The sequence below is a fragment of the Epargyreus clarus genome, unplaced genomic scaffold (assembly GCF_041222505.1).
Source record: "Epargyreus clarus isolate Ecla_fem2 unplaced genomic scaffold, WU_Ecla_fem_2.2 ptg000031l, whole genome shotgun sequence".
Lineage (NCBI taxonomy): Eukaryota > Metazoa > Arthropoda > Insecta > Lepidoptera > Hesperiidae > Epargyreus > Epargyreus clarus.
This window is the reverse complement of record NW_027332236.1, coordinates 10,747,674-10,765,763: the sequence shown is the minus strand read 5'-3', so window position 1 is coordinate 10,765,763 and position 18,090 is coordinate 10,747,674. Positions and strand designations below refer to the sequence as shown.

Below are 18,090 nucleotides of genomic sequence, written 5' to 3'. Positions count from 1 at the left end.
AGAACTGTTAAACTTACCGATAATTAGTTGCAAATTTCGATTCCATAAAATTCCCCTTAATCAAATTACACTGAAAATTCCCAAGAACTTTATAGGTATCCAACAAACTTTCTTAGCTGATCTCATTAGATCGTGTAGGTTTCCAGATTAAAACGGAATTATTAAAACCTAATAACTTCGAACTTAATATTGGATATCAGCTAATAACTTTGCTAATTAACACGCTCCCTCATATTAATTTTAATATAAAAACAATCTTTGGAAATGGTTCTTCCTTTAGTACGATACGACAACGGTACGGCATCCATAATACACAACACGGCAAAAAGCTTACGGGTGATAACGATGCCGGCAAGATGACGACTAGTGGACGTCGTGGATGACGTGGATGTGGGCAACTGCATATTGGGATCTTGTCGGGCCTTTTTGCAAGAGTAGAATTTCGTAAAATTATGTATTCACTGATGATGATGTATTGTTGTTGTAATAGCTGTTGTTATAATTTCAAATGTTATCTGGCCTATGGCCTATGCTTTGGCCTAAATCCCTTAAATTGGTTGAAAGGGAACTCGTGCCCAGTAGTACCACATGGGCAGTTATAGATTGATGACGCTCATGGCGTCGCCGCGCCGTGCCGGTATCGTGTCGTCTAATGAAGAAACACCCAATCTCATTAAGGCGTAGGCATCAAACTTTGTCAAAGTTTCGTTCTGATAAATCTATATTTTCTACCTACGATTAATCTTTAAGTATCCTTAACTAAATTTAATTCTTACTTCCTAAAAAATACAGATCATTTTTCAAAAACCGACACACATACTTATGACATTTTCGATGAATTTGTAACATTTGTTCAAACTAAAGATGAGTTATAACTTAGTAAGACGCAATGAAAACCTGACCTTACTATAACTACATAAGGAGCAATTTGCAACAACGAGTTCTTCACCAAGATTGATAGTGAAAAATGAAACATGACCCATTTTATTAGAGTTCATATTAGGTTGTGTATTTATAAGATAAATTTCTTATAAAAGTCGGAGGAAGACTTAAATCACGGCGGGGAATTAATCGCCCCTATTGTTAGGGTGATCGGAGCCTTAAACGTACCTTAATGGTGATATATGGGACTTCCGGTTCATTAGGGGATGTTAGTTTACTTTGTATCATTTGATAAAACGACAAAATAACAAAGAAAGAAGTGTAGGTACCAGAATGGATTTTTTGATATTTACCTAGCACGGATCGAATGCAGAACCTTTTCAATTATAGTCAACAATACTTTGTACGCATCATGGAGGCAATTATAACTAAGAAATTGCTTTGTTAATACTAAGTATTTGAACAACATTTAACTGCCGATAAAACTATGTTATTTTCTTATAAACTTTCTAGAGATTCTTTAGATAAATATTTTTTATAGAATTACAAATTAATACAGATTTAAAAATGCCTTACAAAGAAAGAAATTGAGGCACGACGAATACAATATGTATTTGTTGAATCCCTATTAATTTATTCTTGAAATAATTTATAGACTCTTAAAATAACGCATTGTGTGATAATGTAAGACAATATTATTTGTATTGTCTGCTACTTTGCTCAAGTTATGGGAGCTGGGCGTCGAGGAAATAATTGCAGTCTATTTCGCGAACAAATTAAATTTTTATTTAAATTTAACACAAATTTTACACAAGTTTTAACAAAAATGAAATTAAAAAAATAAATTGATGGGATAGGTCGAGTCACTTTCCGCGATGGAGGTGAACTGATTCCATGGTGGACGGCCACCTGTACGTGGGACGGCCACCCGCGCGTGGGACGGCCACCTGCGCGCCTCGTCAGCGTTGGCCGTTCCGCGAAGGCCCGATGCAGCGCAAGCACGATGCAGCGTGAGAACGGTGTAGGGCTGGCGCGATGCAGCCTTAACGTGTAGGGCTGTCGCTTACACGTAACTTCTCCCGCCCCAGCTGAGCAACTATTTGCCTACGTTTAGTGCAAATATTGCGGCCTTCTTGTCCTCTCGTGTAGCTGTCGACGAGTGATGCTCACTTGAGGTTGCACACGGTTGAAGAGATATTTCAACATTCGATTTTGATATGTCTTCTGATTTTCTATTTCGCCGGTATCGCCTTATGTACGCAATAGCGAGAGCAATTGTACCCAGTAGGATTAACAGGTACAGAGGAAGAGTAGTATGGTAAGTACTCATCGAAGTGGCGTCGGTTACTTTTGGTGAAGTTTCCATTGATATTTGGTCTTCAATGACATGTAGTTTATTAAGATCTATTGCAGTTATGTTGAAATGAGCTTTTCGATTCCTTGAAGATGACAAGGCTAATAATTCAGAATTTGTGAATGTAAGTATTTCGAAATGCTGTCCACGGAGTTTATCGTTGACGTTGGTGATAGTGAATTCTGTTGTTCTGATGCTGCAGGTTCTCGGTATAGTAGCAAGGAAACTACCCTCGATGATTTGATGGCGTTCCTGTCCACATAGCGTTTGTACTTTCGTGGGGGTTTGAAAAGATAGTATATAGTGTTGATCGTCAAGCTCCAGTAGAGCCTCCTGAGACAGAAAAATAGGCGTGGGGTGACACGTTTCATCTATTTTCTGTAAATGAATTAGTGTGCTGATGCAGTCCTGAGATGTTCTGGTTTGATAGCTCATTTGTTGCTTGCATATGAATATGGTGTCGACCTTCGGGCATTCTGCCTCCATGTATGCATATTCCTTGGAGTTGGTTGCAACAAAAGGAGATGGGGGAATTATAACTTCATGGTGCTTATTAGGAACTGGACACAAACGGTAAAGGTCATAAGTTGATGGAGATACAATGGGAAATTTAAGAACAATAATGAGTTTATTGTCTACGAAATAACATCCTAACCTAATTAAATCATAGTAGAGTCGAGCATCAACTAAATTAATAATCTGATCTTGGTTATATATATCTTTCAATCTGCTTAACATATCAATTACATTACTAGTACTTAAAACAGAATGATGTACGGTACTTGTACGGCTAAACGCTAAAATATTTTCTATTCTATCTATCTCTAATCGCAAATCTTGAATATTTTCAGCTATAAGTGTTAATATTTGCGACAATTGGACATAACGGGTAAGCTGTATAGTATTATTACTTGTAGTATTAATATAGCGTGTCAAAGCTTTTTCTAACTTAACTTGATTGCTACTTAAATTACTTAATATTTCTGTTTGATGGAAAGACATCTGCTTATATAAACTTATGTGATTATTTAAACTATTAGCTAAATCTACATCATTCTTCTGTAAGATATGAAACATTTGTTCATACTGTAAAGCATCATTATAATCGAGGTTTCCCGTAATACTTTTAATTATGGATCCCAATGGATTGATTAAACCACGCTTGGTTCTTTTTGTTGGCAGAAAAGTATCTAATTGAGAATTTATTTCCTTAATTTTGTCAGACAAGTGTATGATTTGATATTTAAAAAGAGCGAAGCCTCTAGTAGTTAAGTTATTTGTGACATCAGTTAACTGAGTTTTAGTCAAATCTAATTGCTTCTGAATTTCATCAAAATTAATATCATGTAAAAAGGTGTGATAATGTGAGGTTATTTTTGCAGGTCCGAGTTTGAAAGGAAGAATGCCAGGACCATCATTTAAACTGTCAAGTCGAATGTCTTGTGCTTGGGCCAGGTGTATCAGGATCACCAGACATCTGTAGCAATCCAGACGTTTTGCGTTTACGTTTCAGTCTATTTTTAGCTACGGGTGTGCGCTTCTTTGAAGTGTATATATGTACAGGTAAGTTTGAAATAACTCTATCATGTATGTAACGCGGTGCAATTTTTTGTCTTGTAGCTACCGGGTTCCTAATGTAAACTTCTTGTCCTTCTTCATAATCTATCTGTGGTTCTCTACGTGCATTCTGTTGAGACATAAGTGTGTTACGTTCAGTCTGTGAAATGTCGTGAATAATTTTATATACTAAATCCATTTTATGACGATGGTCTTGAATGTATTGTTGCATTAGTCGTTCATTTAAGTTTAAGTCAGTAGGGTCACGCGGATCGAAATGTCCAGATATTAAGTCAAAGGGTCTGCATTTTGTTAAACTATGTACGGAACTATTGTAGGCAATTATAGCATAATTCATTAAAGTAGAAGTGGATTCATTTTTATACTGTAGTTTTAATAACCTTAAGTGTTCGAGTATGGTGCTATGAAGACGTTCAATCATTCCGTTTTCATTAGGAGAATAAGGTGCAGTAGTGTGATGGTGTACATTATGTAACAGAAGAAATTCTCTAAATACCTGATTAGTAAATTCTGTTCCTTGGTCAGTAGTTAAATTAATTGGAAATCCATGATGAGTGCACAAGGTAAGAAAAGCTTTTACTATATTTGGGGCTGTACAATCAGATATTTTGTATATTTGAGCGTATTTAGAAAATGCGTCTATTACAGTTAAGTACTTTTCTTGATTAATTGTTAATACATCTGCATGTACCATTTCAAAAGGTTTACTAGGAGGTGGCACAATTTTAAATTCTGGACGAATTGGATGACGGTCGTATTTAGCTCTACTACATGTAGTACATGAATTTATAAATTTACTTATAGATTCTTTTAACTTAGGCCAAAAGTATCTATGATAAAGGGATAAATAGGTTTCTGTGATACCACGATGGTTCGTTTTACCTTCGTGATACTTGCGTATAATATCTTGTTGCTCAAAATAGCTGCTGACATTTTCTAATTCATGCTTAACTAGGACTAATCTTATTGATGAATTTTTAAAGAATTCTTGCAAAATTGGTACAACTGTAAGCATTTTTTCAGGCGGATTTACAAGAAGAGCAGTTAGAATCTTTGGGTCGATGAAATTTTTTACTGTATTTATTAAATCTTGTTGAAAATTATTAGCTGAAATATCTGTAACTACTTTTTCATACGTGTTGAAAGGTGTTGTGACTTTTGGTTTACGGTTAGATGGATGCTCACAAATATTAAGAATTAACTGTTTATGATATTTATTCAAAGGGTCATTGACAATAGGTATTTCAAGTACAGGATCTTCATTACTGGTATGCATGGTTTCACTACGTGATCTGACAGTTTCAACGTCATTCGCAGGTATTAATTCGTCAGTAATAGAAAAACGAGAGTTTGCTGTTACTGTGGAACATGGACTACTTAAGGGTTCTATGTTTGGTGCTGTGTCAGTCGACGATTGGCTTATAAAGGGTCTATCATCTGGAGCGGTAACAGTTGATGATGAACAAGTTGAGATATTAACAGCTATTGAGTTTAAATCTTCATTATGAATTTCAACTCTAGAAAGAGCGTCTGCATTAATATTAAGTCTCCCTTTTTTGTAAATTACTGTAAAGTCATATTCGGCTAATTTTAATTTCCATCTTGTCAACCTACAATTCGATTCTTTTAAGTTCATGAGCCATTGCAAGGGCTTATGGTCTGTAAAGATTTTAAACTTTCGGCCAAACAGATATGCTCTAAAATATTTAGTCGCCCACACAATTGCTAGCAATTCTTTTTCAATTGTAGAATAATTTAATTCACTGTCATTAAGAGTCCTGGATGCGTACGCTACTGGTCGGTCACTACCTATAGGTCCTTGTGATAAAATAGCTCCAAGTGCAAAGTTTGATGCGTCTGTGGTCAAATTAAACTCCTTAGTGAAATCAGGGTATTGTAATATCGGATCGTTTGTCAGTAGTGTTTTACAGTGATTAAAACATTCAATGTATTCTTCAGACAAGGTTATTTTTGCACCTTTTTTTAAACAGCTAGTTAGTGGTTTGGTCAGTCTTGCAAAGTTAGGTATGAAACGTCTGTAATAACCTAGCAAGCCTAAAAATCCTTTAATTTGTTTTGTAGTTTTGGGAATTGGATACTTTGAAATAGCACTAATTTTGTCAGGGTTTGGCTTTACTCCGTCAGATGTTATAATATGTCCCAAATACGGTGTTTCATGTTTCAGAAACTCGGATTTGTCCATTTGAATCTTAAAATTGGATTGACGAAGTCGGTCAAAAACTTTACGTAAATTAACTATATGTTCTTGTAGTGAGGTGGAAAATACAAGTATATCGTCTAAGTAAACTACGCAAATTTCATTCTGTAAGCCTTGTAAAACGTTGTCTATGACTCTCTGAAAGGTTGATGGGGCATTTTTAAGACCCATGGGCATTCTTAAAAATTCAAAGTGTCCGGGAGCAAAGTCAACACTAAATGCAGTTTTATGTATGTCATCAGGGTGAGTCTCCACTTGATAAAAACCACTAGCTAGGTCCAAAGTCGAAAAGTATTGGCATTTACCTAATTTGTCAAGTATGTCGTTAATATTAGGGATGGGGTATTTGTCATCAATAGTCTTTTCATTCAGTCGTCTAAAATCAACCACAAGTCTCCACTTAGTCTTACCCGAAGCATCTGCCTTTTTGGGTACAATCCAGATGGGTGCACTCCACGCAGAACTAGATGGTCTGATAATTCCCTGATCAATCATACTTTTTATTTGAGCCCGTACTTCATTTCTATGCACATGAGGGTATTTATATGTCTTACAATGAACAGGAAATTCATCGGTAGTTTTTATACGGTGTTTGATATTATTGGTGAATGTAAGTGGCTCGTTTTCTACATAAAAAACATCGGCATATTTTTTGCATAAGGCAAATAAATTTGCACTTTCTTCCTTATTTAAATGATCAGTTCGTAATCTGGATAAAATTTTTTGAGTGCGATCTAAATTTTTATTTTTATTACAAAAATCATAGGCCGAAACTGATTGTTCACTGAATAAACTTGCAGAAATTGGTTGGATCAATGTGAAAATCACATCATTTTTAGAAGGGTTAGAAACTTCTACATAGGCTTGGCTATTTTCAGAAATAGTCAAACAATCACCAATACTACATTCACAAATGGTCTGTCTATCTATAATAATTTCACCGTTAGCTATAGTAGTTGGCACTTTAATAATTTTGCTAGATTGTGCTGGTATTATCACCTCTATTAAATTTACACTGCCAGATTCAAACATATGGATTTTATTTTTTGCAAACTGTGTGTTAAGTATGCGAGAGCCTAAATCAATTTTTGCTTGCCACTGCTCTAATAAATCACAACCTATTAAACCGTCGAAATAATTGTGAAACCTATAAATGTAAAGCTTTACGGGGTTATTGTCATTAATTTCAGAAAAACATGGTATTTCTATGGAATAGTCATTTCTAGTAGAAGCATGAATATTTGTCACAATAAAAGGGTCGTAATATAATGGTAAATCCGAATAGTATCTTTCTATAGCTTCTGGATTGATAAAGGATTGATTTGCTCCTGTATCTATTAATAATTTCAGAGGTGGGTTATGAATTTGAATGTATGGAAGCTGTCTTTTATTTTGTAAATTTAATTCTATCTTGGGACACTTGAAATTTGAGCTGACAAAAAATTTTCGTCCGTTTGTTCGTCAGTCTGTTCAATAAATTGTTGGTCATTTATGTAACCGTTTCCCACTAAGTGTTCAACTACGTTAGATGGGGTGTCATAGCTCATGTCATAGTTATCGACGAAGTTATGGTCAATGTCATCACAGTTATCATACTCATTAGTATTAATTTCTTGGTAATAATTTGGAGAACGGTACTGACCTTGTCGGCTCCAGTCAGGTTTCATTGAAGTCGGTGGCAATGTACGGGCTTTGGGGTGGCTAATGCCACTCATAGGCTGTCCGTGCATTTGATTACTGACCTGGCGTTGGTGCTGTGTGGGGTGAGTTTCCCTAAGTGGTATCCTAAAACCAGTGCTCATATTCGATCGTGGTAGAGCCCTAAACATTTGCTGGGTTTTTGATGGACCTTGATAAGGCTTATTTAAGTGTGGCAACATCTGAGAATTATTCATGCGTGACTGCTGGCTAATTTGCTTATTAAAGAAAGGATTAAAATTGTTAGTTCTGAATGATGGTGTCTGTTGTGTAAGTTTTCGTGAATAAGAATTTCTATTTTGCATGTAAATAATATTTAATTCCTCCTGAGCAAACTCCAAGGCCTTTTCAAGCGTTGGAGGCCTCATACAACGTATGCGTGAGCCTAATGGTTCACGTAAGCCTTTAAGGAAAGTCTGTAAAGCTAATTTTTTATATAAGGTCCGTTTAGCTTCAACGGTAGTGGAAATATCATCATGTAACTCAACATATGTCATTATTGTACCGAGTAAATTCTGAATTCGTTCATAAAAAATGTGGGGTGTGTCATTACCTTGAGATAACATAGATAAATCGCTATACAATGAAGATTCATCACGATGATCTGAAAAGGTATTAATAAGAGCTGCGCGGATTCCATTCCAATCCGATGGGATGCCATTCGTAGCTAAGGTTCTAGCCGCGGGTCCCTTAATTTTATTTAAAATTCCATTTATCACTGCATAATTATTTAACTCATTTCCAGATGCCGGATCGACATATGCTAATACAATTTGATCACATATGTTTAAAAATCTAATTAAAACATTTGAATTTCCATCAAACTCAGGGACTAATCTTAAAGCATTAAAAATTTTATCGGTTTTGTCTGACAAAGAAGCAGAAATTGCCGTTCCACTTACACTTGGCATTGAATTTTCTGTCATATTTAATGATTCTTCTATGACAAATAAATCTAAATTACGATTACGGTCTCGTATAGATCTACGAATTTCCTGACGAGAACTGGGTGAACTACCCTTATTTGCTCGTAATAAAAAAATCTTGAAAGATTTTATGTCACTGTTCACTCAAATTTTCAATAAAATTATATTTATAGGGATAGGAAGGACATATATTGTATAGGAGCTGCAACCAATAGGTACATACTTAATATCTACTTATTACTCACAGAAGTAGCTTCATCTCGTATTTGCACATCGATTTTTGGATGTAGCGAGCTGAGCAGGGTTCCCCGACGTCCGGATCTCGTTCAATGGTTCGGTTTCCCGTTTAATAGCGATAGTCCGAAACACGCACAAACCGGGAACTTTCGATTGCGCCAGTTATGGGTTCTGCGCCACTTATGGGTTCCTCGTTTAATTGCGATAGTCCGAAACACGCACAAACCGGGAACTTTCGACTGCGCCAGTTATGGGTTCTGCGCCACTTATGGGTTCCTCGTTTAATTGCGATAGTCCGAAACACGCACAAACCGGGAACTTTCGACTGCGCCAGTTATGGGAGCTGGGCGTCGAGGAAATAATTGCAGTCTATTTCGCGAACAAATTAAATTTTTATTTAAATTTAACACAAATTTTACACAAGTTTTAACAAAAATGAAATTAAAAAAATAAATTGATGGGATAGGTCGAGTCACTTTCCGCGATGGAGGTGAACTGATTCCATGGTGGACGGCCACCTGTACGTGGGACGGCCACCCGCGCGTGGGACGGCCACCTGCGCGCCTCGTCAGCGTTGGCCGTTCCGCGAAGGCCCGATGCAGCGCAAGCACGATGCAGCGTGAGAACGGTGTAGGGCTGGCGCGATGCAGCCTTAACGTGTAGGGCTGTCGCTTACACGTAACTCTCATATAAATAGTTTTAGCATTAAAAATAAATTATTTGTTTGATTTTACCCTACTGCAGAGGGCCCGTTTTTCGAGCATATGTATGTATGTACAAATGTACACAATTATTATGTACGTGATTATTATGTACATTTACTTGTATGTTTATTTCTATGTTATAACCGTCTTCCTAGTACGGTTTAACAGTTAGATAGAAAAATGCCGAAAAATACCGGTTCTTTGTATGGAGACCTCCTTTAATATTCAACTTTATTTTATGTTTAGTATTTGTTGTTATAGCGGCCACCGTTATGCATCCCCTGTAAAAAAATCATGGGCCTTTCTATTATGTTTCTGGAGATATAGCCCTGTGACAGACACGGACAGACGGACAGACGGACAGATGGACAGACGGACAGACGGACAGATGGACAGACGGACTGACGGACTGATGGACAGACAGATGGATAGATGGACAGATGGACGGATGGACAGACGGACAGACGGACAGACAACGAAGACTTAGTAATAAAAAATAAATAAATAAACGTGCTTACTACCCAACGTGGTATATGCCACCGGATGGGCATCACTAGTTCCATTTTAATTTATTTCACGGTTAATGGCGCTAAGAATAATAACAAACAATAAAAGAAGATTCCTTCGTGATGGAAATAAAGCGAGCCATTCATTACGCTGCATCGTTGATTTATTAAGTTTTCAACTGTGAATTAATGCGAGCTTCATGAATACATTATCAACTTCTGAGCGATTTATAACGAACTGGGGGAACTTTTGTATAATTGAAACTGTTAAAAATATGAATTCACGCCCAATTACTAAAGAAAGTCCAGATAATTTTGCGGCGAAGTTTCGCTATAATTATGATTTAGTTGGATAACGTAGGTATTTCTTTGAATTCATATATTTTTGGTATATTAAAAGTAGTATAGTTGATTTGTCTGTATTGTTTACTGACAGCAATACCCAACTTTAATTTCGTGTTTTGGAGATAAAACATAAAGCGCCATTTTGTCAAATTAGACATTTAATGTTACGTTACTGACACATAGTAATGATACGATCCGCTAGGGGCGCTGATTGTATGGGCAAATACGTAAACAAATACCAAAACAGTCATATTTGTCAAAACGTAAAAACTCATGGTAAGGGTACAGCAGTGGGATAGTATTTGTGACAATATACTCAAATAAAGAGTTCAAAATATAGTAAATAATAGTTACATACAAACCGTGCAACAGGAAATAATTAAAAAATAATTACGATATGCTGTAACAAACTTTGTTTTCAGAATAAAGGAGCAGAACAAAGTTTGCATTATTGAGAACATTGTCTGTACGCGGAAAATGTCCCACATGAACACTACCTCGTTCGATAAGTAAAATAGAAAGATACTTCACCGCCTTGAAATTGAATGAAGCCACAAAAGGATGATTTTATCATTTATTGTTTTGATTCTTGACAAATAAAAAAATATTTTTAAAGAAAGTTTACGTATAAATAACTAATACTACATAAATTACATAAATTACATAATAAATAAATAAGTATTGCGAACATTTTAGGGACATTTTAGAACGGAGACATGGTAAAATTTTATTTACGCAACAATTTCACGCATTTGAAGGTGGTCGACTCCGGCGGCACCACCGCCATACCTATTTCTACCTAAAACAGCACTGTTAGGCCCTGCTGTGTTCCGGTTTGAAGAGTGTGGTAAGGGAGACAGATTTTTCCGACGCGTTCCAGCGTAGTCCTCAGGGGTAGCGGCGCATCTGTGGCCGACCTCAGGTAGGAATATCTAATCCTATCTGGGGTTGATTACAGATGTCCATGGGCGGCAGTAGCCACTTACCATCAAGTGGATGGTATGCTCGTCTGCTACTCTTATTTTATAAAAAAAATCAATTCACGACACTGGTTACACTTTCTTGTTAGAGTGATCAATCTATTTATTTTACTCATCTCAGAACTCGAGAAGCACTCGATGCTAATGAATACAATAATATGTTCGAACTTGCTACTTCTTGTTGAGTACATTTAATTCAGTTAGTTATAACTTTACTTAGTAGTGTTTTGAACTATGTATCTTTTTGGAGTTCTTCATTTAATATAATTTTCTTCGTACGTAACTTATTATCGACTTATTTGAAGACTGTTGGCCATGTGGATTAAATTAGTTCACGAAATTTTGAGTGGTACTCTAGGTCAATATTCCGCTTTCCCTGTAGTCCCGGGACTAGAATAGGGCTACGGTATTCCCTGCTTGTCGTAAAAGGCGACTAAAAGGGGGCTTCCGGGATTGCGGGCGGCAAGAGTGGGAGCTCAAGCCGTCCAACAAGCAACCCCGGGAAGGACGGCGGTGTGTGTAGCCGCATGCCGTCGTAAACACCAGGTGTGCGGGAGGAGCGTAAATTGCTCCCCCAAGGGCAGAGCCCAATAGGGGCATCGCGCTCGGAGGACTCCGGTTGTGTTCCATCGGAGATCCCGGAGTTTATCTTATAAAATTATTTTAGTAAATAAGTAAGGTAAGTATAATACACAAATCACGCGAGCGCACGAGCGAGGCGTTTTGTTTCGTCCATCTAATTCTTAGGTTTCAATAAATGTTCATTAATATTAGGTACCTAAAAATTAATTTTTAATTTGTGGTGTACCTCCAAAAATTTTACTTTTCCTAGATGTACCTTGAACACAAAAAGTTTGCGAAACACTCCTCTAGGTAAGGTAAGAAAAAAATCTGCATATTAGGTGTACACAATACACATGTATAATACGTCACACTTTACTTTAAAAATGTGTTCAAAATTATATAGACATTTTATAATATATATTTCAATACAATTAATTTTATATTGAAAAATTATATGTAGTTTGCATCGCGTATTTCTAACTCCCTGTATTAAAGTTTTTTTTTAGTATTATTAAAAATGTATTTAAAATCACATAGACGTAAATATCATCATGTAGACGTATACGTCATGGTGATGTCTGTCTCAAATAAATAATAAGCAAAACGTTATATAAATTTTTACTTATAAAAATATTTTTTTTATAAATACTAGCTGACCCGGCAAACGTTGTATTGCCATATAAATTAAAAAAAATTAACGGTGAACAACCCTTATTACTTAGGGGTATGAAAAATAGATAGTAGCTGATTCTCAGACCTACTGAATATGCATATAAAATTTGATGAAAATCGGTAAAGCCGTTTCGGAGGAGTACGGTAACTAACATTGTGACACGAGAATTTTATATATAAGATATATCTGTGTTAAATATCTCATTTTATATTGTTTTCTTCCAGGTAAGTGTTAATATTACGATCCTGAAGCCACGAGTAAGTACAGACTTAATCCTTTAGTCTGAAGACTTATCGTACTCGACAGCGCCGTTATCATCTTTAATGTTTAAGTAAGTTTTATAATTCCTTGTCGTTGAAGATAAACTCAATTTCCTCAGTTAAAACTTTTTTAGAATAAACTAAAGGAATAAAGTTAAAATGAAGAAGGTAATAAATTTGTCTTCCAAGTCGATCTGCTGACTCGAATGTCAGGGGTAATGCGCATTGCGCTGTCACGGGGCTCAAAGAAGTAAGCACAACCTGGTCTTCCTGAGGAATAGTCTATACCACTTCAAGAAGCACATGCGGTAGCATGGCTGGTCCATATAGAAAACATGAGCGAGAAGGCATATACAGAACGTCTGTTTGATTTCGTTGAGCACAAGACGACTGGCCGCAAGAAGCTACATAAAGACAACTCGGGCGACATTTTTACATCTACCCACTTGCAAGTTGACAGGATTGAACAATATTTTTTAAAGGACTTAACCGAGCAAAACGTTATATAAACTAAATTATGTGTTACATCGGCGCGCGTAATTTTGCCCCACGCTGCAAATATATTTGGATCTATTTTCCCCAATGCCTGATGTAATTCATACAATTAAAGTAGACCTGTGCCCTGGTTTCAAGGGTATGGTAAAGGAGAAATAATTATCAAGGCATTCTAACTTAGTCCTCAGGGCATAAACGCATCTATGGCCGACCTCAGGTAGCACTTTAATTTTATCTGGGATTAATAATAGATGTATGGCTGGCAGTTACCACGCACCACAAAAGGAGTGCATGCTCGTTTTTTACCCCAATATTATAAAAAACAAGCAAAAGAAATAGTAAACGAGCTTGCAGCGAACCTGACGTTAAGTGGCCACTGTCACTCGGAGATATCTGTAACCGACCTCAAACAGGTCAAGATACTCACTTGAAACGGTAGGACGTAGCTGCCCTGAAAACTAAGTTGGAACAAATAATATTAGTATTTTTGTCTCACCATACATTCTAAACCAAAACGGAAATTTATTATGAATAAATTCTAATTTGTAATACTGTATTAATTAATGAGGTTACAAAGGACAAACAAATTTACTTAATTTGTCAATTTCTCGCTACTAGAATTTTCAATTTCGATAAGTACATTTTCTGAATTTTGTCACGATTGAACAACAATATTAAGATCTTTTACTTTGTCATAAACGGTAATACGAATATCAATCACCACCCTCGACCCACGGGGCAACGGGAATTCCGGGTTCGATCCCCGGCCAGACATCTGAATGATGAATTTAGATATCTGTTCTGGGTCTGGGTGTTTGTGTTCATCTTTGTACACACAAACCATGACATGACATGATACCATGGACACACGTCCATGGTATCCATGATACAGGGAATCCTAGTGCAAGGCTGCGAGTGTAGGAAGCGTTATCAGCTCTATTAACCCTGTCAGCTCGGAGATTTATCAGCTGACAATTAGATCAACACACAAACAACTGTACAAGTTAAATAAAAAAAGTTTTCTCCTTGGAACAATTTTATTTTTTAACTCTATTCCTCACAAATCTAGGTTTTTGTGAAAAATCCACATTTCCCGTTATTCACAGCAGTCTTGGCCGAACTAGTAACTGCGTTTGACACATTGCCAACGAGAAACATCGCTACACTGCAATATAAATCTCAAAACGCAAATCCAGAATTCACAATTGCAGTGTCAACTTGTTTGTTTGCACAATTCTTGGAAGACGCGAATATTTTTTATCGCTGAGATACTGCCAACCAAACGGCCGTTCTGACATTTTCGGAAATAGCGACAAATTATAATATTATTCTAACAAACACTTGAAAAATGGACTTGCACAACATTGTAGTGAAATGAAAGATAAAGCTGCATTTTACATTTTGCTGTAACGTTTAAGTTGTATATAAAGAAACAATTCTAAAGGTGGAAGACCCTTTTTAGTTTGACTCTGCAAGCATCATCACCAAAGTTATTTCTTCCAACAACAATGACGAACTTCTTTCTGTTGTGGTTCAAAGAACATGGTTCAGAGAGATACACATATGAAGCGGTTCAACTTAGTAATTAAGGATAAACACATCTTAGGTGGAGTCCAATCGTATCTGCAGTTGATAACAGATGTCCATAAATGCATAGTTACCAGCCACTTACCAACAGATGAAATCCATGCTCAGTGCTCATTGCTGCTTCTAGAATCTTAGCAAAGCACTGAGTGAGCTTCCTTGAATTCAAATAGATATTTGGAAGAATCTGGCACTCCAAACGTTAAAGTGACTAATCCATACGAGGATAAACCCGTTTTCCGTTCAAAACTTATCCTAATAAACCATTTTTCTAGTTCCGCGAACTTTCTTTTCACCTTACTTAGGGCCTTGACTGAAAATCTTCTCAACATTCGGGGTAATCCCCAGACAGTATAGCCTCACCAGAACGGTCCCTAATTCCTCAAAACGCTACCATCTTGATTCCCGCCTAATCCCGAGAGTTAACGCGTTAGTAAATATGTGTCGGCGGGGCCCAGCCCGCACGATAATTTCAATTTAACTCATGTGGGGACCTTAAAAGCTTCTAAATTGTTTGAGACACCCTCTAAGGGGTCGGGGGTTAGGGGCGAAGCGTGTTTAGAGCTTAATGCAATTAAACCACTCTTAGGGCTCACCTCTTGGCAAATTCGTTTAGCGGAAACGCGTTTGATACGATGGAAGTTGTGGAAGAAAAAGTTGAAAATATTCTTTTTTTGGCTTATACAAGAAGAGGATATGTCAGCTTATCCCACAATGTATCAGATACCAAATTCATAACAGTGGTATTGAAGTCGTATCTATTTTAATTATTATTAGGAGTTAAGCTTATGTTTTGGTGTGTGTGATAAAGTAGATTACTAATGTGACTTACTACTTTTGATCTTAACTTTGAAACTTCTAAACTATTTAGATTGGGTCACAAAGAAACACAAAAATATGTATACAGAAATTGTTTGCAGTTTTTCTGAACGATTTTTTCTATATTTATTTAAACCTTTATTGACGTTTATTTAACAGAAATTCAACACAACAGTCACTACGGGGCTGCGGAGTCCGAACTTTTTGCAACTAAAAGCAAATTTGCGCCAACAAATGGATTTTATAGGAGCTTTCAAAACCGTTCAGAATTACTACCAACAGTTTCTGTCGACTGGCTTTATGTTTGACAATCAGTATGCATTCGAATAGGTGTGGATTGAAAATAGAAGAAAATCTCCCTCGATAGTTTTTATAAATAAAACTGCAAATATTTATCTACACTGAATCGATTTAATACAGTTTTTGCTTGCGACTCCGCCCGCGTATATTATTCTAGTCGCTCACCATTTAGTCCTTGTTTGAAAATAATAAATAAAACGTTCTACACCATATTAAGATTTACTGTATTAAGAAAATTATAAATTGTACAAAGAGGAATACGAGTACATAAATATTAAAAAAAACTCAATTCATAGTTTAGATATCTGCCTGACTTAGGAAGGAATCCGACAACTTTTAATGTTTAAATTGGCGTATGTAAACAAATGGAATACAAAATAAAAATGGCATATGATTTTCTGTGGTTGAAAGAGAAGCTACCGGTGGCCCAGTGTTCTGAAAACTCTGACTCTAAAAGTCCAGGGTTTGATATCGATGATGAATTAGCGACTTGAGAAAGCTCAAGTCGCTTATTCAGGATGCTCCAAAAGTTTCCAAAAGTTCAAAACATATACCATATTTTTTTATAATATACTGCTACTTCAGCAGGCGAGCATGCAGTCCACCTGACGGTCAGTGGCGCTTCTGCCGCCTATGGACATTTGTAATCAACCCTAGATATTCCTACCTGAGATCGGCCACAGATGCGCAGCTACCACTGAGGACTAAGCTTGAACGCCTCGGAAAAGTATGTCGCCCTTACCGCACCCTTCAAACCAGAACGCAGCAGCGCTTAACACTGCTGTTATGAGGCAGAAATAGGTGTGGCAGTGCCGCCAGACTCAAACCACAAAGTTTTCTACCACATTCATTCTTTTCTATTCTGAGAATAGACGCGTCCCAGTATTAGGATACTAAGAACTTGACGATAACTTGAAGAAATGTTTTATTAAAACCTCAATTAATTAACAAACGCCGGTTTATTACTTGTCGACCTGCCGTTTGTTCATTAGCCGGCCTTTGCGAAACTTTCCTTTCCTAGTGCTGAATACTTGAATATTTCTTGCGTTCTTTAATTAAAACAACGAGGCCAAGGGAATCGTCTCATAAACGAGACGGTAAGCTTTAGTATTCACAAAGTAATTCTCCTAGAAGTTTTTAAGGTGTTAGAATCCTTCGTGGGCTAAATCCGAAGGCACCACCATGAGCCCCTGCTCATCATAAACAGCAACATTTATCAATTATATAATAAATCCACAGTTTTAAGTTGGTAAGAACCTTTTGTGGTTTGACTCCGGCGGCAATACCGCAACGCCTATTTCTGCCTAATAACAGCAATGGTAAGCGCTGCTGTGTTCACCCTCAGGGGCAACGGCGCCTCTGTGGCCAACATCAGGTAGGAATATCGAATTCTATCTGGGGTTGATTACAGATGTCCATGGGCGGCAGTAGACACATCAGGTGGATAGCGTGCTCGTCTGCTACTCCTATATTATATAAAAATAGGTAGCAGCGTGTCTGTGGAAGACCTCGGATAGGACTGTAATGGCATCTAGAGTTACTTACAGCTGTCCATGGGTGGTATGCTCATTTGTTAGTTGTATTTTTTTAAAGTTCAACTTTTGACATAAGGATCTAGTTCTCAGTTTTGTTCTTGTCACAATATGTCGGTCTAGGTTAATCTAGAACTTAAAAAACTATATCTGTACTAAGTTTAAAAAAATACAAAGTTTCCGAATAATTCGTTGAATAAAATTTTACGCACTACAGCGCTATCTAGAGGCAAATTATAACAAGAAAATAGCTTAAAAACCTTTTTACAGTGTATAATATAGATAAGAATTATTACTTTTTTGTTGTTTTGCTCAAATCCATTAAAGTACTGGACGAGTCAACGTTATTGATGACTGACAAAGTCCTTTGAGAGACTATTTTGAAACACATAGACTTACGTACAATTTTGTATATTAAGAGTGTGGTTTGAAAAA

The 18,090-nt window shown here is 36.7% G+C and overlaps 1 protein-coding gene and 1 long non-coding RNA gene across 3 annotated transcripts in view; one reads left to right on the top strand and one right to left on the bottom strand.

Moving 5' to 3' along the window:
• Window positions 1–18,090, top strand: part of LOC140754772 (uncharacterized) — a 237,183-nt gene that overhangs the window by 86,254 nt on the left and 132,839 nt on the right. The window lies entirely within an intron of this gene.
• On the bottom strand, window positions 1,646–9,572 carry LOC140754680 (uncharacterized). The gene is made up of 2 exons (XR_012103687.1): window positions 8,902–9,572; window positions 1,646–3,713 (listed from the first exon to the last, which is right to left on the bottom strand). It is a non-coding gene; the product is annotated as an uncharacterized LOC140754680 (long non-coding RNA).